Source organism: Pelodiscus sinensis, chromosome 14 (assembly GCF_052426305.1).
Source record: "Pelodiscus sinensis isolate ZL-2025 chromosome 14, ASM5242630v1, whole genome shotgun sequence".
NCBI classification, from domain to species: domain Eukaryota; kingdom Metazoa; phylum Chordata; order Testudines; family Trionychidae; genus Pelodiscus; species Pelodiscus sinensis.
The window spans coordinates 8,892,885-8,916,369 of record NC_143065.1 but is presented as its reverse complement, the minus strand read 5'-3'; the positions used below and the strand labels follow the sequence as shown (position 1 = coordinate 8,916,369).

Here is a 23,485-nt window from a genome sequence, read left to right as displayed (position 1 = left end):
CACACCCCCCTCGGCCCAGGGGCCCCCACTGCACAGACCGACGGCCTGAGAAGTGGACTGGCCCGCCCGTGGCGCCCATCTCCCCTCAGCCCTGCCCGCCGCAGGCACCACAGCGGCCCGGCCCGGCTCCGGAAAGGGGCGCTCGCCTCAGAGGGACGGAGCGGATGGGTGCGGGGCCATGGGCCCCTCTCAGCCCTAGCAGGCTGCCGGCCGACCCCTTTTCCGTTCCCTGGCACGCGGCTCTAGGGGGGAAGCCCCTCCCCTTCTCCAAGGTGCGACAGGGCAAGGGTGGGGCACCTCCCCGCAGAGCTGATTGGTCAAGGGAGCCCGGCGGCCGCCTGTGCCTTTCCGCTCATTTCCATTGGTTCCACCTGCGGCCGAGAAACCCGCAGGGGAAGAATGGAGCCGGCCCCATGTGCAAGCTCCCTTCCATCGGGGCGTGGACTCCCGCCAGGCCCCATGGCAGCTCGTGGCACGGCCTATCCGGAGCGGGCCCCGGCACAGAGGAGGAATGGCCACGCGGCCAACACGTCTCCCGACAGCCTGCTGAGTTGTGAGCCTCCGGCTCGCTGGGGATGCCCCCAGCCTTAGGGGGCCTGGCTAATCGATTTTGTCAAAAACGAGGTGTTTGACCTGTGGGAGGGGGCCTCTAGGAAACAGGCTGAGGGGGCTGGGCAAGAGAGAGGGTGCAGGAGCCTCGGGGGCCGGATCCAGCCCCTCGGCCGTATGGGAAAGATGTTTCAGAAAAGTTACGGAGGGGGCAGCTGTCAAAGCTAGCCCTCCAGCAGAGAGCTTTATTGGCTCCGCCTGGCGCCATGCCCTGTAACACATCCCCTGTGCGTGGTTAGAATACCCTAGGCACATGCACACGCACCGTTAGTGGTAGTGCCAGAGGTGGGGGGAGTGTGTGTGTGTGTGTGTGTGTGTGTGTGTTAATGATACTGCAGGAGGTGGGAGGGAGAGTGTGTGTGTGTGTGTGTGTTAATGGTACTGTGGGAGGTGGGGAGAATGTATGTGTGTATAGATATTGTAGGAGGGTGTGTGTGTGTTGATATTGTGGGAGGGCGTGTGTGTGTGTGTGTGTGTGTGTGTGTGTGTTACTGATACTGTGGGAGGTAGGGGGGGAGTGTGTGTGTGTGCGTGTGTGTGTGTGTGTTAATGGGTATGTTTTCCCAGCATGTTGTGAACTGCTGGCTCCTGTCCAAAGGGCTTTGGCAAAGCTGATTTGCTGTGTCTGTCTGACCTTTAAGGATTTCCAGGCAAGGACTGATAGTTTTATATGGAAAATGGAAATTAATTTATACAGCATGAAGCTCCATTTAATTCACAACTAAACCCAAAGGCAAAATGTACTTATCTTTTATCATCTTAACCTGAGCTGGGAATTATTGATTCCTGCTGCTTGTTGCACTCCGAAATACATTTGTCCTTCCTTCCCAACTTTGGTAATTACTTTTTTAATCTCATTTCTGACATATGGAGGTTTTGTACAAACATTATCAGCGTTTCCTGTGCAATTTGCATTTACCAGCGCTCCTGCGCGTGGACTCCCGGGGGTGTCCTGTCCTGCCGGGGGGAAGGGGAGGACGACACACCCCTGCACACGCACACACTGGTCTCCAGCCTGTCACGGTGGGGGTGGGGAAGGGACGTAGGAATCGGAGCAAGACAGTGCCCCCAGTCTGTCTCAGGACCCATCCCCGCCCGCTGCGGAGGGGTGGCAGGCAAGGCCAGGACAGAGAAACCAGCTCAAGCCCGATGCTGTAACTGGATTGTGATAGGCCCACACGGATCATTGTCACACCCACTGTTCTAGGCTTTCATACAACCCCAGGGCTGCAGAGCCCTCAGGAGTCACCGAGTCCGGACCCCTGCCCAGAGCAGGACTAGCCCTGACTAACCCCTCCCAGCCAGCCCCCTTTCCCCCCTCTGCACCCAGACCCCCAGCTTTGGAGGAAAGCTCTGAGTGCAGCACATGTCCAGGGACGCAGCTCCCCCTCCCCCTGTTCAGAACAGGCCTACGCCAGGGCCTGCCGCCGGCCAAGGGGTCCCCACCGCAGCTCCCCCCGCCACCCCCGTTCAGAACAGGCCTACGCCAGGGCCTGCCGCCGGCCAAGGGGTCCCCACCGCAGCTCCCCCCCGCCACCCCCGTTCAGAACAGGCCTACGCCAGGGCCTGCCGCCAGCCAAGGGGTCCCCACCGCAGATCCCCCCCGCCGCCCCTGTTCAGAACAGGCCTACGCCAGCAGATCAAGGGAAGTGATTATTCCCCTTTATTCGGCACTTAGGAGGCCACCTCTAGAGCGTTGTGTCAGTTCTGGGCCCCCCGCTCCAGAAGGGACGTGGACAAACTGGAGAGGGTCCAGTGGAGGGCGACCACAATGACCAGGGGGCTGGAGCACGTGGCCTCCGAGGAGAGGCTGAGGGATTTGAGCTTGTTGAGGCTGCAGAAGAGAAGAGGGAGGGGGGATTTGGTAGCAGCCTTCACCTTCCCGAAGGGGGTTCCAGAGAAGCTGGAGAGGCTGTTCTCAGTGGGGGCAGAACGAGGAGCAATGGGCTCAAGCGGAAGCGGGGGGGTCTAGGTTGGATATTAGGAAAACCTGTTTCCCGAGGCGGGTGGGGCAGCGCTGGGACGGGTTCCCTGGGGGGGGGGGGAATCCCCATCCCTGGAGGTGTGTAAGTCCCGGGCTGACGGAGCTCTGGCTGGGATGGTTGAGCTGGGCTGGCCCTGCTTTGGGCGGGGCCTGGACCCGATACCTCCTGAGGTCTATGGGATTCTAGGGACTCTGACATCATCTCGGTGGGCGGGATTTGGGCATGGCCCCGGCCACACTGGGGTTGCACCGACTCGGCTGCCATGCTGGACGGCAGCAGCAGAGACATTGGCTCCCTCCCAGGCCCAGAGCGCTTCCCCTGTGTAAATGGCAGGGCTGGCTCCAGCCCACATCCAGGACAGACCCTGAGCCAGGCTGACTGTCTTCACTTCCGCTGGCACTAACAGGGAGAGCCGCTCCCAGCTCAGCCCGCCTGCCCCCTACCCCTGCACCCCACACCCAGAGCCGCCGCGCTGCTCCCCTCCTAGCACGTCTGTGGCTGGTCTGACTGCGGTTTCGCACGAGCTCCCTGCCTCGTCTTCTGACTGATCCAGAGATTTGGAGTCTCACCCGAATTCACTGGGACACAATCCCCGAGCCGGAGTTTTCCAGCATAACTGACTCCGTGAATCAGAAAAATCCTGTTCCCTGCCAGAACACAGAGGAGCCAGGCCCCGGCGCTCTGGGGACATTTACAGCGACAGCTCGTTAGAGGACAGGAACCGAGCACGTGGACCCCGGCCCCAGCCAGTGTCAGAGTCCCTCCCGGCCTGGGCAGGCTGCGTCACCGCACGACTGGGACGCACAGGAAACAAGCGTGTGCACAGCAGGAGGGCGGGCTGTGCCGTCACCAGCGCGATCCATCAGACAGACCCAGAACGGAGCCGCGCCGGAGAAGGGGCTGCACGTAGCACGGCAGTTGCCAAGGAAACTCACAAGATGCACTTTTTGAAACTGTTTTTCTGCAGGGCAGACTCAGAGAGGCCTCCGGGGTGGGGCGAGCCACCCACGCCGTGGGGCAGGCCAGGTTGTGCACCACTGCCCAGTGCCCTGGGCCTGATCTCTGCTCTCCAGCGGCGGAGCAGGAGCACGTTTCCGTAGCTTGTTTGGATGGTGAACGGGCTGAGGCGGGGCCATCGCCCACTCTGCGCACGTACAGCACCTAGCACAGGGGGACCCCATGCTCAGCTGAGGCCTCCTTGTACTACTGGCATCATACTCCAAAGCGGGGGCAGGGCTTGGGGAAGGGGCAGGGTGGAGCAGAGGCAGGCTGGGACTTGTGGGGGGTTGCCCCAGGCCTTGCACCCCCCCACAGGACAGCTGGGTCCTCAACCCATAACAGCCCCTGCCCAGCTGGGACAGCCTGCTACCTCCATCTCTCGGGCAGGCAGCCCCACCTCAGGAGGAAACAGGGGCGAGTCATGAAGGGAGGGAGGAAGAGGCAGACCAGGGGCAGGGCCTTGGGAAAAGAGGCGGAGCAAGGGGCGGGGCCTCAGGGGGCGGCAATTAGAAAGTTGGCGACCCTAGCTACAGTCCCACCTCAAATGAGAGCCAACGCGCGTCACCTTTCTCCGCAGCTTCAGTGGGGCCACGTCGGTCCAGGCCACGGAGCAGTGGGCGGGGTTATCGCAGTCTGCCCTGCCCCCGCGATCAGCGAGCCTCACGGAAGGACGAATACGTTTGCAGGCCTGCGTGGAAATGGAAATAGGAGGCAATTAGGAGTCGTCGTGGGGCGAGCACTCACTGCCAAGGCACCTCCTGCTGCCTGGTGTCTCGCCCGACACCTCCTCCCGTCCACGTTCGGCTTCCGGACCCGAGTCGTTCCCAGCCCACCACGTCCACTTTGGGGCCTCCCATGGGCAGCGCCCACCTCTCTGGTTTATCGACAGGCCTGTGGCTCGGTGCTGCTGCGGCCAACAGTGGCCTCCAAACCCAGCCCCTCCGTCAGGGGCCAGCACAGTCTGGGTGGACCACACCCTGGGGGCAAGGCGTGATGGAAGGGGGGACCCAGGCCCGACCCAGGGACCCTCTGGCAATAGCCTTGTCCTGCCCCCCTCTGCTCACCTTCCCTGCCTCTTCTTCCCTGGGTCACTTCCCCAGGACCCTTTGCCCCCTCCTGGCAGGTGTCAGGCTGGAGCCCCCCTGAGCCTGCCCAGCCCTGCTCTAGCAAAGGTGCTTCTCCAGGAACCACGTCCTGCTCCTTCCCCAGTCAGGGCCTGACTGCCTCCTCCCCGCTGGGCAGCTCCTTTTATACAGGGCTGCCCCAGCAAGCTACACCCTGATTGGCTCATTGAAAGCCTCTCCCTCATTGGCCAGGGCTGTGCGCGCAGGCTCCCTCCTGCTTGTTGTAACCCCTTGCAGCCAGCGTGGGGACCACAGGAGCGACAGGTCTGCTGGAGCCACTGAGCCCAGCTGTCTGCCGGTGGAATCCCCCGAGGTCCCGTAGACACGAGGTGGAAAAGGTCGAGTGCAGCTCGCTCTGCTGGGTGCGTCTGCGGTGCTTTGTGGGGCTGGCGGGAAGGGCCCCCACTCTGGCGCCCCCCGTGGCCCTTGGGAGAGTACTGCATAGCCCCGTGGACACAGCAGGGGGCACCAGCCCCGTGGCCTGACAGTTGTGGAGCCATTCGTGGCAGGCGGCAGGAGGGCACAGGCCAGTTCTGAGAGGCTGCTGGTCAAAGGAGCCGGTTGGGGACCCCAGGCCAGCGCGGCCGCGGCCAACGAGAAGGGAGTAAATTCCACCTGGGTGTCGCCCTCAGCATACCCCAGGCCATGGTCCCCGCGGGAGTTCATGGGCTCCGCGGAGGGCTCACAGCGAGAGCCTGGAGCATCGCAGGGACCTGGCCCACAGCAGGAAGTCTTCGGTTCTCAGTCCCTCCGGCCCCAGAAGGCAGCACGGAGCAGAGGGCGGGAGGGGCGAGCCTAGGCAACGCGAGGGCTGGCGGAGGATCCCGACGGCCTAGAGGTGCAGCGAGTGGGTCCAGGGAAGCTCGTTAGCGCCGCACTCTTGGCGAGGGGCTCGGGAGGCCCCAGAACGCAAGCTGGCCACGCAGGCAGCTTGACACGGCCCACGCTGCCTTGTGGAAGAGCGTTTCTCCAGGAGCCTGTCTGCAAATGGCCTCCCACCTCGGGCGCGCCTGCCCCGCCGTGACCCCTCAGAAGTGTCCAGCCAGCGCTGACGGTGGGGCGACCGAGAGCCCAGGGCCTGCTGAGTCCCTCCCCATTCGGCTCGGCCCCGGAGCGCCCAGGCCCGGAGCTCTCCAAGTGGCTGAGCTCAGCCCTCCGGGAAGGACCCCTGGGGCATTTTCAAAAGTAGCCTCGGACTGGGGGCGCTTCCCTTTTTCCTGGGCCTGATGTCCAGGGACGGTAGCCCCTCAGCTCCCCAGTGCCCATAGTTAAGGCCGGGGTGCTCGGTGCCAGGGCTCCAGGCTGGGATCCTGTGGCAAGCGCAGGCCTGCAGGCGTGAGCAGAGGGGGCCAAGTGCCGTGAGCTGCAGGGACCAAGGCAGGGCTCAGCACCTGTGACCCTCGGGGGCTGCCCGCTGCGACCGCCCTTATTTTCTCCTTCCAGGCTCAGGCCCTTTTGTGAACCTGGCAAGCAGGGGCCTGACCCTGGACCCAGCGAAACCTGAGTCTGCCCACTGACTGCAGCAGCCTTTGGCTCAGCCCCGAGGGCTTCCCGTCCCTTCGTGTCTGGGCTGGGCTTTCAGGCCAGCACCGACTGGCACTGGGCACTGGGGCAGGCCCAGGTGGTGCAGGAAAACTCCTCTGCCTGCTACCAAGGAAGAACTGTACAGTGGCCCCAAGCCAAGAGCCCCCTTTGCTTCCTTGCAGCAAGAACTTGTGAGTCCTTCAAGATGGGCCCCTGGCTGGGGGATCCACGACGGAGGCCGCTCTGTTCCCAAGGTGGCCGGGGATCCGCGACGGAGGCCGCTCTATTCCCAAGAGGCCGGGGATCTGCGACGGAGGCCGCTCTGTTCCCGAGGAGGCCGGGGATCCGCGACAGAGGCCGCTCTGTTCCCGAGGTGGCCGGGGATCCGTGACGAAGGCCGCTCTGTTCCCGAGGTGGCCGGGAATCCGCAACGGACGCCGCTCTGTTCCCGAGGTGGCCGGGGATTCGCGACGGAGGCCGCTCTGTTCCCGAGGTGGCCGGGGATCCGCGACGGAGGCCGCTCTGTTCCCGAGTGGCTGGGGATCCGCGACGGAGGCCGCTCTGTTCCCGAGGAGGCCGGGGATCTGCGACGGAGGCCGCTCTGTTCCCGAGGAGGCCGGGGATCCGCGACGGAGGCCGCTCTGTTCCCGAGGAGGCCGGGGATCTGCGACGGAGGCCGCTCTGTTCCCGAGGAGGCCGGGGATCCGCGACGGAGGCCGCTCTGTTCCCGAGGTGGCCGGGGATCCGCGACGGAGGCCGCTCTGTTCCCGAGGTGGCCGGGGATCCGCAACGGAGGCCGCTCTGTTCCCGAGGTGGCCAGGGATCCACGACGGAGGCCACTCTGTTACCGAGTGGCTGGGGATCTGCGACGGAGGCCGCTCTGTTCCCGAGGAGGCCGGGGATCCGTGACGGAGGCCGCTCTGTTCCCGAGGTGGCCGGGGATCCGCGACGGAGGCCGCTCTGTTCCCGAGGTAGCCGGGGATCCGCGATGGAGGCCGCTCTGTTCCAGAGTGGCCGGGGATCCGCGATGGAGGCCGCTCTGTTCCCGAGGTGGCGAGGCACCTGGACTCTTCTCTGGACCTTTGACAAGGGTGGGTATGGACAACTGCCTCTACATCTCCTCTTCCCAGGGACAGGCAAGCAGGGCCCCTTCAGAACTCTGCTCCTGGGCTCCCACCCGTGGCCTGGCTCCCCCTCCACAAGGAAGCAGCAGGGAAGAGGCAGCCATGGGGGAGGCGAGCGCAGCCTGCCACGGTTCGGAAATAGACTGTCTCTCCGTGCGGGGCAGGAGGCATCAGCTGCTCTTTAATGAAGCCCAGGGCTATTTTTAACCGCCTTGGCCACCAGCGCAGCGCGCTGCATGTTCTTGTGTATCCCTGGCAGGCCCGGCACGACAAACACCGGTTAAAAATAGATGTTCTTGAAGGAATCAAACATGTGGCGAGGACACAAACTGTCGCTCCCCCTGCGCCCGGGGAGCCAGGCTGCCGGCGACGAAACACACCCACTGCTGCGCTGGAACGTGGCACTGCCTGCACAGAGCAGCGGGGGGCCAGCTTCTCTCCCCCGTTCAGCCGCTCGGGGAAAGCACCTCCCCGCGGAGCGGGCCAGGAGCAGAGATAGGTGGGAGCATCGACCAACAATAGCTGAGCCACTATCTCCCCTTGGGGGGTGCCACCTGCTGCCCCACCGCCTGCTCCTACTCCTGGTCCATCTCTGCCGTCCTGTGGACTGTCCCCCAAAGCACCATCCCTCTGACCTTCCTGCTCTGGGCCTTGGCGCAGTGTCTCAGACTAGACAGTGCAGCTGATTAACCCATAACTAAAGCTTCTCAGTTTATGCTGGAGACTACGCGCATCCCCCTTTTGCCAGTACATTTGGTAGCAGGCTGGCCAGCTGCCCGGCTCAGTCCCAGCTCGCGCTGGGTCCAGGAGCTGCCCCCGCTGCGGCTCAGCATTTGAAATGTATTAGGAGCCAGGTGGGCAGGCTCACGCCGGGTCCATGAGCTCAGACCCGCCCCGGCCCTGGACAGGGGATGCTGCCACTGCCTGCTGCTGCCTCTGGATCAGAGGCAGCAGCCCAGGGCGACAGGCAGCCGATCCGCGACGGGAGCTGGTTTTTAAACTGGCTTCCCTCACAGACCAGCTCCTGCCTGGCCCCCCATGCTGGTGTCTCTGGTACCGAAGCAGCAGCAGGCAGTGATGGGGGGCTCCTCAGAGTGGGGATGGAGCGCACTGGCTGCCGCCCCCACCTCCGCCCCCGGGGACTATCGAAGAGTCGAGTACCTGATAAGAATTCACGAGGTTACTCGACTGTTCAATGAACTGACTTTTACCATCCCTCTCTCAGACACAAGTCACCCTGCTCCCCAGCCGGGTTGGCAGCCTGGCTTTGCACAAGGGGGGCATGGCTCCTCCCCCCCATCCCGTGATGACGACGCTTGGGCCCTTGGGCACGTCCCAGGGCTTTGTGCAAGGCGGCTGCCACCTGCCCCTTCCATGCAGCCCCCTCTGGGGCGGGACGCGGCAGAGCAGCGTGAACCAGGGCAGCAGAGTTCTGCCTCTTTCTGTGTCTGCCTGGCTTTTCCTGAGGGCTCCACGCAAACCCCAGCATCAGAGAGCCAGAGAGCACAAGAACAGGGAGGGACCTCGAGAGGCTGAGTCCTGTCCCCTGCCCTCACAGCAGGACCCAGGACCAAGATCATCCCTGCCAGGTCCCGTCCAACCTGCTCTTACGTATCTCAAATGATGGGGATTCCACAACCTCCCTGGGCAATTTATTCCAGTGTTCGACTATCCTGACAGGAACTTTTTCCTAATGTCCAACCTGAACCTCCCTTGCTGCAGTTTAAGCCCATTGCTTCTTGTTCTATCCCCAGAGGCCAAGGAGAACAATTTGTCTCCCTCTTCCTTGTGACACCCTTTTAGGAACCCTGAGCAGACACGACCCTTATGAGCTCACGGCCCAGTTTTCCAGTGGAATTCTTCCAAAACTCCTGGCTGTGCTGGGGGGATGTACCAGCCACCGGGAGCCTGCAAAGCACCTCTGAGAGAGTCCACTGTGACCCAGGGACCTCCTCCCAGAGTCCAGCTGTGCCTGCAGAGCTCCTTGGGGCCACACCATGGTACACAGCAGTCCCTGCTTGGACATGGGAGCAGGGGCCATGCCGCGGTACACAGCAATCTCTGCTTGGACACGGGAGCAGGGGCCACATCGCGGTACGCAGCAATCTCTGCTTGGACACGGGAGCGGGGGCCACATCGCGGTACACAGAAATCCCTGCTTGGACACGGGAGCAGGGGCCACATCGCGGTACACAGCAATCTCTGCTTGGACACGGGAGCAGGGGCCACATCGCGGTACACAGCAATCCCTGCTTGGACACGGGAACAGGGGCCACATCGCGGTACACAGCAATCCCTGCTTGGACACGGGAACAGGGGTCCCATCACGGTACACAGCAATCCCTGCTTGGACACGGGAGCAGGGGCCACATCGCGGTACACAGCAATCCCTGCTTGGACACGGGAGCAGGGGCCACATCGCGGTACGCAGCAATCCCTGCTTGGACACGGGAACAGGGGCCACATCGCGGTACGCAGCAATCCCTGCTTGGACACGGGAGCGGGGGCCACATCGCGGTACACAGCAATCCCTGCTTGGACACGGGAGCAGGGGCCACGCCACGGTACGCAGCAATCCCTGCTTGGACACGGGAGCGGGGGCCACATCGCGGTACACAGCAATCCCTGCTTGGACACGGGAGCGGGGGCCACATCGCGGTACACAGCAATCCCTGCTTGGACACGGGAGCAGGGGCCACATCGCGGTACGCAGCAATCCCTGCTTGGACACGGGAACAGGGGCCACATCGCGGTACGCAGCAATCCCTGCTTGGACACGGGAGCGGGGGCCACATCGCAGTACACAGCAATCCCTGCTTGGACACGGGAACAGGGGCCACATCGCGGTACGCAGCAATCCCTGCTTGGACACGGGAGCGGGGGCCACATCACGGTACACAGCAATCCCTGCTTGGACACGGGAGCGGGGGCCACATCGCGGTACACAGCAATCCCTGCTTGGACACGGGAGCGGGGGCCACATCGCGGTACACAGCAATCCCTGCTTGGACACGGGAGCGGGGGCCACATCGCGGTACACAGCAATCCCTGCTTGGACACGGGAGCAGGGGCCACGCCACGGTACGCAGCAATCCCTGCTTGGACACGGGAGCGGGGGCCACATCGCGGTACACAGCAATCCCTGCTTGGACACGGGAGCGGGGGCCACATCGCGGTACACAGCAATCCCTGCTTGGACACGGGAGCAGGGGCCACATCGCGGTACGCAGCAATCCCTGCTTGGACACGGGAACAGGGGCCACATCGCGGTACACAGCAATCCCTGCTTGGACACGGGAGCGGGGGCCACATCGCGGTACACAGCAATCCCTGCTTGGACACGGGAGCAGGGGCCACATCGCGGTACGCAGCAATCCCTGCTTGGACACGGGAACAGGGGCCACATCGCGGTACACAGCAATCCCTGCTTGGACACGGGAGCGGGGGCCACATCGCGGTACACAGCAATCCCTGCTTGGACACGGGAGCGGGGGCCACATCGCGGTACGCAGCAATCCCTGCTTGGACACGGGAACAGGGGCCACATCGTGGTACACAGCAATCCCTGCTTGGACACGGGAACAGGGGCCACATCGCGGTACACAGCAATCCCTGCTTGGACACGGGAACAGGGGTCCCATCACGGTACACAGCAATCCCTGCTTGGACACGGGAGCAGGGGCCACATCGCGGTACACAGCAATCCCTGCTTGGACACGGGAGCAGGGGCCACATCGCGGTACGCAGCAATCCCTGCTTGGACACGGGAGCAGGGGCCACATCGCGGTACGCAGCAATCCCTGCTTGGACACGGGAGCAGGGGCCACGCCACGGTACACAGCAATCCCTGCTTGGACACGGGAACAGGGGCCACATCGCGGTACGCAGCAATCCCTGCTTGGACACGGGAACAGGGGCCACATCGCGGTACACAGCAATCCCTGCTTGGACACGGGAGCAGGGGCCACATCGCGGTACACAGCAATCCCTGCTTGGACACGGGAGCGGGGGCCACATCGCGGTACACAGCAATCCCTGCTTGGACACGGGAGCAGGGGCCACATCGCGGTACGCAGCAATCCCTGCTTGGACACGGGAACAGGGGCCACATCGCGGTACGCAGCAATCCCTGCTTGGACACGGGAGCGGGGGCCACATCGCAGTACACAGCAATCCCTGCTTGGACACGGGAACAGGGGCCACATCGCGGTACGCAGCAATCCCTGCTTGGACACGGGAGCGGGGGCCACATCGCGGTACACAGCAATCCCTGCTTGGACACGGGAGCGGGGGCCACATCGCGGTACACAGCAATCCCTGCTTGGACACGGGAGCGGGGGCCACATCGCGGTACACAGCAATCCCTGCTTGGACACGGGAGCAGGGGCCACGCCACGGTACGCAGCAATCCCTGCTTGGACACGGGAGCGGGGGCCACATCGCAGTACACAGCAATCCCTGCTTGGACACGGGAGCGGGGGCCACATCGCGGTACACAGCAATCCCTGCTTGGACACGGGAGCAGGGGCCACATCGCGGTACGCAGCAATCCCTGCTTGGACACGGGAACAGGGGCCACATCGCGGTACGCAGCAATCCCTGCTTGGACACGGGAGCGGGGGCCACATCGCAGTACACAGCAATCCCTGCTTGGACACGGGAACAGGGGCCACATCGCGGTACGCAGCAATCCCTGCTTGGACACGGGAGCGGGGGCCACATCGCGGTACACAGCAATCCCTGCTTGGACACGGGAGCGGGGGCCACATCGCGGTACACAGCAATCCCTGCTTGGACACGGGAGCGGGGGCCACATCGCGGTACACAGCAATCCCTGCTTGGACACGGGAGCGGGGGCCACATCGCGGTACGCAGCAATCCCTGCTTGGACACGGGAGCAGGGGCCACATCGTGGTACACAGCAATACCTGCTTGGACACGGGAGCGGGGGCCACATCGCGGTACACAGCAATCTCTGCTTGGACACGGGAGCAGGGGCCACGCCGCGGCCTCCCAGCCAATGGTGCTGCATGCTGCCAGACCCGTCGCTCCCACTGGCCACGGCAGACAGCAGAGCTCCAGCGTTAAAAGCAGCGGGGGACCGAGGGAATGAAGAAATGGGAAGGCAAAAGGAAGGTGATATTTACACCTGATCATAAATATCACCTAGTAATTGTCTCCCTGCAGCTTTATTGGAGCAATCTGGGTTAGTAATTAAATCCCCAGCAGGGGCCCAGTGTCATTGTGGGTAAACACACGATAAATTACCTGATACTTAAAGGTCAACTGCATGGAAATGTTCTCTTGCTAACTTGCTGGCACTGAAGAGCCCCCGGGGGTCAATGGCTCTCAGCGGCAGGACCCTTCCCCTTTGGGGGACCCCTGTGGGACGAGGCCAGCCCAAGCCAGCCCCAGGACAGCTGGGAGAACCGCAGGAGCCTTCTCTGCTCACCCCACCTTGGAGGGCTGGGGGTGACCTTTCTGGTGCCACATGGATTGCCTGGTTGAATGCCCGGGCTCACACGGGCCCGCACTGGGGCTGAGCCTGTGCCTTCAGCTGGAGCTGCCGCTGATCAGCCAACCTCAAAGTCCTTCTCGCTGCTCAGCAATAAATCCACCAAGGGCAGAGCCACCAACGGGGAGATGGCAAAGGGGGCCCGGAGATTTAAAAGGGCCGGGGGCTCTGGGACGCCTGAGCCCCTTTAAATCGCCGCCAGAGCCTTGTGTGGCGCGGCTCAAGCAACACGGAGGGCTGGGTGTGGGAGACTCGGCATGGCCTCTGGCGACACCTAGCCCCGCCCCTTCCTCCTGAGACCGCGCCCCCGCTGGGGGCCTGGCGCCCAGGGCCCAGTGAGGACTGTGGCCAGCCCTGTCAAGGATGCAGCCCTGGCCCTCTTTCCCGGCTTGGTCCCTTCCCCCCCGAAGCCCTCTCGCGAACGCGGCCCTTGGCAGGAGGGACGTCCCACGGGGGGGGCTTGGAAAAGCTGGCTGTGGCACGGCAGGGAAGGCTCTGCTGGTTCAGACCCACCAGGGTAGCGTGGAGATGTGGAGGGTGCCCTGGGGTTCTTACCCAAGCAGCTTGCCGGGCAGAACCTGGCGCCCTGAAGGGGGGAGCAGCTTTAACGTCTGCTGGGGGCGCCCTAGGCCCTGTGGGTGCAGGCCCTGCCTGGTAGCATCTGGCACAGCAGAGAAGAGGCAGGAGGTGGGGGCCGGGAATACGACAGGGCCCTGGACTGAGGCTGCTGGACACAGATGGCTCTGGGGCTCGCTAGCTCCTGGACACCACAGGGCCTCACTGCAGGCCGGGGTTCAGCAGCCTGGAATCCAGGCCACAGCCCCCCTGGGATCTGGTCGTCTGAGCCACTCTGTGGGCAGCAGAGGGGACATCAGTCACCATCTCCACCCCCCCAGATCAGCAGGGACGGGAACTCATCCCCCCGGGGCGACGGCTGGGGACCCGCCATCCGGCAGAGCGCCAACCCCCACCCACCACGGCACCTGCCCTCCTGGCTGGCAGCCCAAGGGGCTGTGAAAACCTGCTGCTCAGACGGTAGCATCTCAGCCACGGGGCTGCCCCATGAGGGGCCGACGGGTGAGCGGGCGGGCCGAGGTGAGGAGATGGGTTCTCCACTCTGGCCAGTGAGACCCGTCCGGAAAGAGCAGCGGGATCCGTGGGCAATGCCAGCATCCCCCGCCCGGCCAGGCCGCTGAGCGCGTGGGCTGCTCCAGGCGCACAGTCCCCGGCTCTCACTGGGGCGGTTTACAAGCTAGCGGGAGACTCAGATGGGCTTTCAATTACCACTGCCAGGGCTGGATCGATAGTGTCGTTAGAGGCGGTGATGGGAGCCGGAGAAGGGAACCGAGAGCTGCTCCCAGCACCGCAGGGAGTCTGCGCCGTGTTCCGCCTGTCAGCACCGTCAATCACCTTAACGAGGGGATTGGATCCGGATTAAGGAATTGGGGAGGATAAATAATTTTTATTGGGCTCACAGCTCCTATTTACTAACTGGGATCAATAGCAGGGCAAATTGAGTGCACAACACACAGGGCAGCGTCATGATTTCGCTCTGTGAAAGACACGGCCGGTTCCCTCTTCCTGGCCCTTGGCTCTCTCTCCTCTCCTGTGTGTTTCCCACTCCCTCCCTCTCCTCCTCCTCCTCCTCGGCGTCTCTTCCGCCCTGTCCCCCTCTCGCTGCCTTCCTGTGTAATGCCTGGCGGGAGGGGCCAGCAGCGGGGGTCTGTGCCAGGCTGGGATTCTGAGCGAGAAGTGGGATGAAAAGCCACGTGACTTGCTTTCTTGAGGCTCCGCTCCGTGGGACACGTGCCCCCTCGGGCTTGGCGTACGACAGTCACACGCCAGAGGAAAGTTACCCACTAGTGGAGCAGAGCCAGGCACGTGCATGGGGAGATCTGACCCACCCCCCAGTGTTGCCCTTTCTTCTGTCCATAAAGCCCTTTGCAGCAGAGGGCCTTGGTCATGTCATCTAGCTGGACCTGGGGCCAAGCTCAGGCCACACCCACTGCTCCCTGCATTGAGCCCCGTAAGCTGAGAAAGCCACTTTCAATTTGACAACATTCAGAGGCACAACCAATGAGCACAGCCCACAGCCTCACACCCCCCAGCTGCCAAGAACTGCACCAATTCAGGGCCACGTTGGGAAGTTCCAGGTGTCATGTGATATTCTTCCCAGCCCGACTGGATCCCTCTGCAAGTAACCTAGATGTGGGCAGGGGAAGGTTCGGGCGAGGCAATCGGACACATGCAGGTCATGCTGTGCTTTGTGGGGCGCCCCCTCGCAAACGCCCAGGGTCCCCGGCCTCTGTGGGAAGCGAACACAAACAGGTCCCCGGCCCAGTCGAACCCGAGTTTTCACGTTCAAATGAATATTCCGGGGCCTTTCCCCGCGCTGCCCCCCCCCCCCCCCCCCCGCGGGTCCCCGCACTGCCGGGAGCTATTTGTGTCTCCACAGGGCCTAGCAGCCACGCTCACAAACCAGATGCGGCACGACACACACCACAGGCGGTCCCCAAAGAGCTGGCAATCTATAGCGTGTGGCACGTGGTCAGATCCTGATTTTTGTACCTGACCCTCCAGCCCTGACTCTCAGCGCCACTCCTGGTCATGGCGGGGCCTCAGGTGGCAGGGGCTGGGCTGGAGCAGCCAGCCCACCGGGCCACGGGGATCGTGGCATGCTCACCCCTCCTCCCCGGCCCTTAGAGCTGCCCATCAGCTGTAGGACCAGCACTTCCCAGAGCGACGGTGGCCAAGGCCGGCACTGCCGCGTCATGCAGTGGGACGGATCTTTCACACCCGAGCGCGTGGGGATGTTGATCGAAATGTAACCTGCAGACAAGGCTTCCAATTACCTGGCTGGCCCCGTAGCAAGCAGAGCTGGCTCGGCCCATGGCCGACTGTGAACACAGACCGCAGGGAGTCCTGCCTCAAGGGTTCTGACAGGCTGATTGGTTCCCCTCCTGACACAGAGCCCTGGGCCATTCCAGGAAGTGTCCGTGCATCTCCTGTGGCCGCCGTTGGGATCCGGGCCGTGACCTCGGCTTGCTGTGCACATCACCTGCCCCGGATTCGAAACGCCGACTCTGCTTCTGAGCCTTGGTATTGACCCTGGCCGGGAATCTGACTGCAAACTCCTCCGCTTCGCTCAGGCCTGCTCTGACCCTTAGTCCTGCCTGCCCTGGTCTCGATGCCGACAGCAGCATTGTCTAAGGCCTTGTCTTCACTGCACCGAAAGGTGTGAGCTCACTCCGAGTTCAGAACACACCGTTCTTATCAGCGAACACAAGGCTGAGAACTCTAGCGACTGTACTCTAGCACGGGGGAGACTGAGTCACAGGGGGGCGGAGCCAGAACTCACCCCACCCAAAAAAAAGCTACAGGTGCTAATCATAACCCACCCATCTTGGCATGTGTTTCCACTTCATGCATCTGACCAAGTGAGCTCCTGCCCAAATCCACGTGTTAGTCTTGCAGGTGTGTGAGGACTCCTCCGTTCTGCCAAACAGACTAACATGGGTACCTCTCTGGGGCAGCTCACACATGTGTTCCGGGGGCGCTCGGATTGCTGACTCCGTCAAAAAGCCCCTTTCTCTAGTCCGGGTGAGCTGTAGGTCAGTCCTTCCAAAGGGGATCTCTTCCCTGCATGACACCCGCAGGTGTGCTCTTACCCCGCCCCTCAGCCAACTGGCCTTTGACACGGACACGGGGGTCTGGCCCCCACTGGATCTGCTCAGCTGCGTACGAGGACACCAGGCGACTGGCAGGGAAGAGCCACCCCACATCAGGCTGAAAGGGGCAGCGGTAGCACGGAAACACTCTGCGAGCGGCTAGTGCGGACAAGGCCATGCTGCCTTTAGCACGCCCCAAACTGGGCAGCTTCCAGCCTCTGCTCTACCTTGACTGGTCTGTAGACAAGCCCTGGAATCAGATGTGCCTACACACACACACCATAGACAGACAGACAGACAGACACACACACACCATAGACAGACACACACACACACCATAGACAGACAGACAGACACACACACACACACCATAGACAGACAGACAGACAGACACACACACACCATAGACAGACACACACACACACCATAGACAGACAGACACACACACACACACACATAGACAGACAGACACATACACACACCATAGACAGACAGACAGACACACCAGACAGACACACACACCCCATAGACAGACAGACAGACACACCCCATAGACAGACACACACACACACCATAGACAGACAGACACACACACACCATAGACAGACACACACACACACACACAAACACCATAGACAGACAGACATACACATACACACACACAGCATAGACAGACAGACACAGAGACACACACACCCCATAGACAGACAGACAGACACACACACACAGACACACACACCCACACACATACCATAGACAGACAGACACACACACACACACACAGCATAGACACACACACACAGCATAGACAGACACACATACACACACACAGCATAGACACACACACACACACAGCATAGACAGACAGACAGATACCCCATAGACATTCACACACACACACACACACACACACACACACACACACACACACACCATAGACAGACAGACAGACACACACACCATAGACAGACAGACACACACACACACCCCATAGACAGACAGACAGACACACACCCCATAGACAGACAGACAGACACCCCATAGACACACATACACACACCCACACACCATAGACAGACACACACACAATAGACACACACACACACACACACACCATAGACACACATACACACACACACACACCATAGACAGACAGACAGCCAGACACACACACACACCATAGACAGACAGACACACACACACACCATAGACAGACAGACAGACACACACACACACACACACACACACACACACACAGCCCATCCGGGAATGACTCACCCTGCCACAAGTCTCCGCTGTCTCGTGCGAGGGCCAGCGCGGTCTCCGGTGGGTTAAGGCCCTGCTGCAATCAGGAAACAGCCGCTCAGCACAGGCTGGTGGGACCTTGCCCTTCTCGCCGGGACTTGACTTCCCATAACCAGCTCTCCGGCCCGGCTTCCAGGGTCTGTCCGTCCCTCCTGACTCGGCCAAGTTCCCTCAGGCTCCGGACTTCCCTCATGTAGGGGGGCGCTTCGCCTGCCGTCCTGGCCCACGGGCGAGGTCTCCTCCCTGTAACTCCCCGCCCCACGCCCGGCATGTGCAGCAGCTGTAGCAGCATGAAATCACCTGGGCTCCCATTGCCCCCCCTGTGCCACAGCTACCGCTTCCCTTGTGAGGGCTTCCCCGCCTGCTCAGGGGGTCTGGGTCTGTCAGCCGTCAGCCCGCACAGAGCCAGCCGGCCTGAGGAGCAGCCTGGGTTCAGGCCGTGTGTCTGAGGTTCTGGCTTTGGAGAAATCACGTTCTTCTGTCACGGCCTCCCAGAAAGACACCGAACACGCTCCCTTCACTCCTGCTGGGGACACGGCACTTTTGGGTTGCAGCTTCATTGTCTGGCTTCGGGCCATTCCCATGTGTATGCCATTCGTTTGACTGATTTCAGTAGTGACCGTATTAAATACGTTACGATAATGGTCTGACGCTCTGGAAATAAACCCTTTTATAGACCCGTTTGCGCCTGCATTTCCATTCCAGGAGCCATTTCCACTCTTTCTTCCAACTCAGAACCAAAATCCCTTTTGAACAGCCAGCATTTCGTGTGGGAGAGACCCTGGTTCCCAACCGCCTCTCCTCTGAGACGGCCCCGGGGGAGGAGAAAAGGCGACTGGTTGCCCCTTGCCCAACCCAACTGAAAACAGAGGTGAGGAGGAGGCCGCTTTTGAGTGGGTCACACAGAGAGCTCCCGGACTCGGCTTCTGCTCCCCCCTCTGCCACTGGCTGGCTGGGTAACTGCGGGGAGTCATGTTCCTTGCGTGTCTCCCCCTGCAGGATGGGGACAGGGCCGCTGGCCAGGGGACCTGGGATGGGAAGCACTTTGCAATGCTTTAGCAGCTAGCCGGCTACGGCAGCTTGATTCATAGGTCCTGTCTGCTGCCGGCCCAGCTTAGCAAGCGGTGTTTTATTTTTCCAGAGCTGGGTTATTTAAAGGTTCTCATTAATTTTATATCCATTTCCTCGGCTGAACCAATTCATTTAAACCAGGGCTTCCCGCTGAGCCCCAAGGACGGACTGGCCAAGCCACTGGCTGTGCAGAGAATGAACGTGCTTGTCGGGCAAAGGGAACGCTTAGGTAGGAATGCTGCTGTGATGGAGGGGCCCTCCACCCCGGCCCGCCACTGCAATAGCCACCCCCAAGAAGCCTGGCCAGGGCCCTCCAGGAGATACTGACCCCAGCTGATTCCGTTCTACACAGAGAAAAACTCTCCCCGGCCCTGCCATGAGAGCGGCTCATCCTCAGAGTCCCGTCATTCCAGTCTGGTTCCCGCTGGGCTCGGGGTGGACACCTCGGCTGGTTAGCAGGGCCGGCAGGATGATAAAAGAGCTGGGGCCAGGAAGTGGAGAAGAAACCCAAATGCCTGCTCTAGCCACGCCCTTTGTGCTAGCTAGGAACTGACAGACTCAGAACTGGGAGCCAGCCCAGCTCCCCCGTCCATTGGTTCTGTTCAAATTATGGGACTGTCTCTAGAGTTCAGAGTCAATGAATCACAGAATCACAGCACACTAGCACTGGAAGGGGAATAGAGATGCAGCCGTGTTAGTCCGGTCTTGCTGAAACAAAAGACATCGACCCACGAAAGCTCATCACCTAATAAACCATCTTGTTAGTCTTTAAAGTGCTGCCTCGTCCTGTCTTTTGTTTCAGCTGGAACTGGAAGTGACCTTGAGAGGTCATCGAATCCAGTCCCCTGCCCTCAGGGTAGGACCAACCACCATCTAGACCATCCCTGAAATATATGTGTCTACATTGCTCTTAAATATCTCCAGAGATGGAGATTCCACAATCTCCCCAGACAACTTATTCCACTGTTTAACCACCCTGACAGGCAGGAAGTTTTTCCCAATGTCCAACCTAAACTTCCCTTGCTGCAGTTTAAGCCCATTGCTGCTTGTCCTATCCCCAGAGGCCAAGGAGAACAAATTTTCTCCCTCCTCCCTGTGACACCCTTTTAGATACCTGAAAACTGCTCTCATGTTCCCCTCAGTCTTCTCCTTTCCAACCTAAACAAGCCCAATTCCTTCAGGCTTCCTTCATGGCTCATGTTCTCTAGACCTTTCATCATTCTTGTTGCTCTTCTCTGGGTCTTCTCCAATTTCTCCACATCTTTCTTGAAACGGAGGCCTAATCAGCGCAGAGTAGAGCGGAAGAATGACTTCTTGGCTGTGTCTAGACTGGCCAGTTTTTCCGGAAAATCAGCCGCTTTTCCAGAAAAACTTGCCAGCTGTCTACACTGGCCGCTTGACTTCCTACTGTCTGAAATCAGTGCTTTTTGCGGAAATACTATGCTGCTCCCATTCAGGCAAAAGTCCCTTTTGCACAAAACTTTTGCACAAAAGGGCCAGTGTAGACAGCTGAGATTTGTTTTGCGCAAAAAAGCCCCGACCGCGAAAATGGTGATCGGGGCTTTTTTGCGCAAAAGTGCATCTAGATTGGCCACAGACGCTTTTCCGCAAAAGTTGCTTTTGCAGAAATGCGTCTGTGCCAATCTAGACGCTCTGTTCCGCAAATGCCTTTAACAAAAAACGTTTCCGTTAAAAGCATTTCCGGAAAATCATGCCAGTCTAGACGTAGCCCTTGTGTCTTGCTTACAACACTCCTGTTCATGCAGCCCAGATTCATGTTTGCTTTTTTTGCAACAGCATCACGCTGCTGACTCCTATGTAGTTTGTGGTCCACTATGACCCCTAGATCCCTTTCTGCCAGACTCATTCCTAGACAGATGCTTCCCATTCTGTGTGCGTGACACCGATTGTTCCTTCTTAAGTGGAGCCCTTTGCATTTGTCCTTAGTAATATGAAATGCTAGTATGTTGCTGCCTGTGTTAATCGCACGGGCAAGGTCCATGCCCCAGGCTGGAAGGAAATAGGCAAGATTTGCTTTATTTCTCGGAAAAGGTTTGCTCTAAACTTGTGAACCCAGACATGGGAGTCGGCCCCCAGCCCCCACTCCTTCAGGAGACCTACCAAGACTAAACAGACCCGGCTGGAGCATCGTGCCACGAAGGACTGGAGAAGGCCGCTCTCACGTGCTCGTCCCACCGCCTGGAAGGCTAAATGCACAAGAGGGGTCGCGTGGGAACGTTTCATCTTTGCTGTCGGAAATCCCCGAGGACCAGAGGCTCGACACGGACGCGCAAGATCTTCCAGGGCTGTCCCAAAGTTTGCCCCGGAAGACATTCTGAATGGACAGCTCACTACGCCCCCGTCACTGGTAGGATGCGCTGCCCTGTGTGTGTTTGCTTTAGCCTGGAAATCACTCTGCTCTTCCTTTTCCTTCTTAATCACCCTTCGCCGGTGTGACGGCGCGTTGGGGGTTCCCCGTCTCCTGCACCCCGAAATGGCACAAACAGACTGCACCAGCCAGTGGAATTGAGGGTGGTTTATTGCTCCTCCAGCACAGCGCAGCACAGATGTAATCTGGTTACAGGAACTGGGCTAGGATGCCTCAGGCCCCCTTGAGATGGGGGAGACTGGGCCCCTAAACTCCAGCCCCTTCCCCTAGGCTCTCCTCCATGCCCTCCGACAGCCAGCAACCAACTCACTAACTTCCAGCCCTGCCCCCCAGCCAAGGCAGCATTCCATCTTCCTTTGTTCCTCTCCATGGGGGGTGTCTGGCCACTGGTTTGCATAGTGACTCATCCTGTTTTGCTGGGTCGTGGTACCCACGGCAGCCAGTGGGGGTTCCCCCAGAGCCAGCAGCATAGAAACCAGCCAGGTACCCCCACTACGTCACAGTTCTCCCCCCTCCGAGAGCGAACTGAGCAGGGTCACTCCGCTCGTGACCTGGGGAAGTTCGGGTCCTCTGCGTGGGAACCCGCCCCGGGGACATGGGTGCTCCCCTTGACTCAGGCCGGCCATGGCAAGGCCCCACATGAATTGGCTTCCCTCTGTCCACTCGCCGCCCCGCTCCAGGGCGACTGGCACAGGCCTGTCCTCGGGGGTCACACCCACCCTTCCGCTGGCCTTGATCTCTGGCCAGGGTCTCTCGGGCCAGGGCCATGAGCCCAGCGAGCCTTCTCTGGACAGCCAGGGCGGCTTCCACCCCCGATGCTCCATCCAGGGAGGACTTCCCCTCCCATAACTCTCTCAGCAAGCCCAGAGGGTCTATCTGGGGTAGAGACCCCCAAGCCGCTTTCCTCCTGTCTTGGGCCTTCCCACCCCTCTGGCAGGAGTCACAGGACCGGCAGTACCGCTGCACGGCTGTAAAGATTCCCGGCCAATAGAAGTGCTGGAGCAGCTTCAGCCGGGTGCTCCGGATCCCCCGGTGGCCCCCAACGGGGGAATCGTGGGCCAAATACAGCAGCTTGAGGCGATACTTTCGGGGGACGACCAGCTGCCGCTCTACCCTCCATGCCCTCGCCTTCCTGGGGGGGAGCCACTCACGGAACAGGAGCCCACGCTCCCGCAGGAATCTCTCCTGGCCACCTCTCCCCCGGGGCTGAGCTGCATGGAGGCCAGCCTGGTCCCTCAGCCTCTGCAAGGAGGAGTCTGCCTGCACCTCAGCCTGGAATTCAGCTGCTGAGGCAGGGATCGGGACCTGTCCCCCACCTCTGCCTAGGTCCGGAGTCCCAGCCTGGCTGGACCCCGTGTCCACTGGGATGGGACCCTGAGGATGCTGCCAGGAGTCCTTCCCTGGACCCACGTTGTCAGCCCCCCGCTGGCTCTGGCTCCGGGTAGTGACTAGAGCCCGCTGGGATTCATGGGGCCACTCCTCTAGGTCGTTCCCCATCAGCACCTCGGTGGGCAAGTGCGGGTGCACCCCCACTTCCTTGAGGCCCTCCTTGGCCCCCCATTTCAGATGCACCCTGGCTACAGGCACCTTAAACGGGGACCCGTCTATGCCCTTCAGGGTCAGCTGCGCGTGGGGTAGTATCCGCTCCGGGGCCACTATGTCGGATCGGGCCAGAGTCACCTCCGCCCCCGTGTCCCAGAAGCCCGTCACCTTCCTACCATCCACCTCCAGGGGTATGAGGCACTCGCTCCGCAGGGGTCGTCCTGCCCCCACCCGGTACACGGAGAAATCCGCCTCCTGAGAATCAGACCTCCCAGGGGAGGTGCACTGAGCATCCTTCCCCTCTCTCTGAGCTGAGGTTTGCCTGCCAGCCCCTGCCTCTGGGGCAGCCTGCCCTTCCTCCCGCCCCAGCCAGTTAACCCTGGAAAGTCCCCGGTCCTGGGACCTGGTGCACTGAGCCCTCTTGTGGCCTTTTTGCCCACAGCGCTGGCAAGTTAGGCTTTGGGCTGTCTCTGTCCAGGCCCTGGCTGGTTCTCTGGGGCGCAGACGACCTGTTCCTTGGTCTTGCCCCGTAGTTGACTCCCTCCGTCGCTCAGCCGAGATCCGGTCTCTGCGCGGTTCCCTTTCTCTCCGGGACTCCCGTTCACACCCGGACCGGCTCTCCGTGAACTC

The 23,485-nt window shown here is 61.1% G+C and overlaps 1 protein-coding gene across 1 annotated transcript in view; it reads right to left on the bottom strand.

The window, feature by feature from the left end:
* Positions 1–6,654, bottom strand: part of CELF6 (CUGBP Elav-like family member 6) — a 126,113-nt gene extending 119,459 nt beyond the window's left edge. The window contains exons 1-2 of the mRNA XM_089781927.1: positions 4,658–6,654; positions 4,159–4,281 (exon numbers count right to left, since the gene is read on the bottom strand). The gene's annotated coding sequence lies outside the window, so the exon portion shown is untranslated. The remainder of the gene's footprint in view (positions 1–4,158; positions 4,282–4,657) is intronic.
* Positions 6,655–23,485: the final 16,831 nt, after the last annotated feature.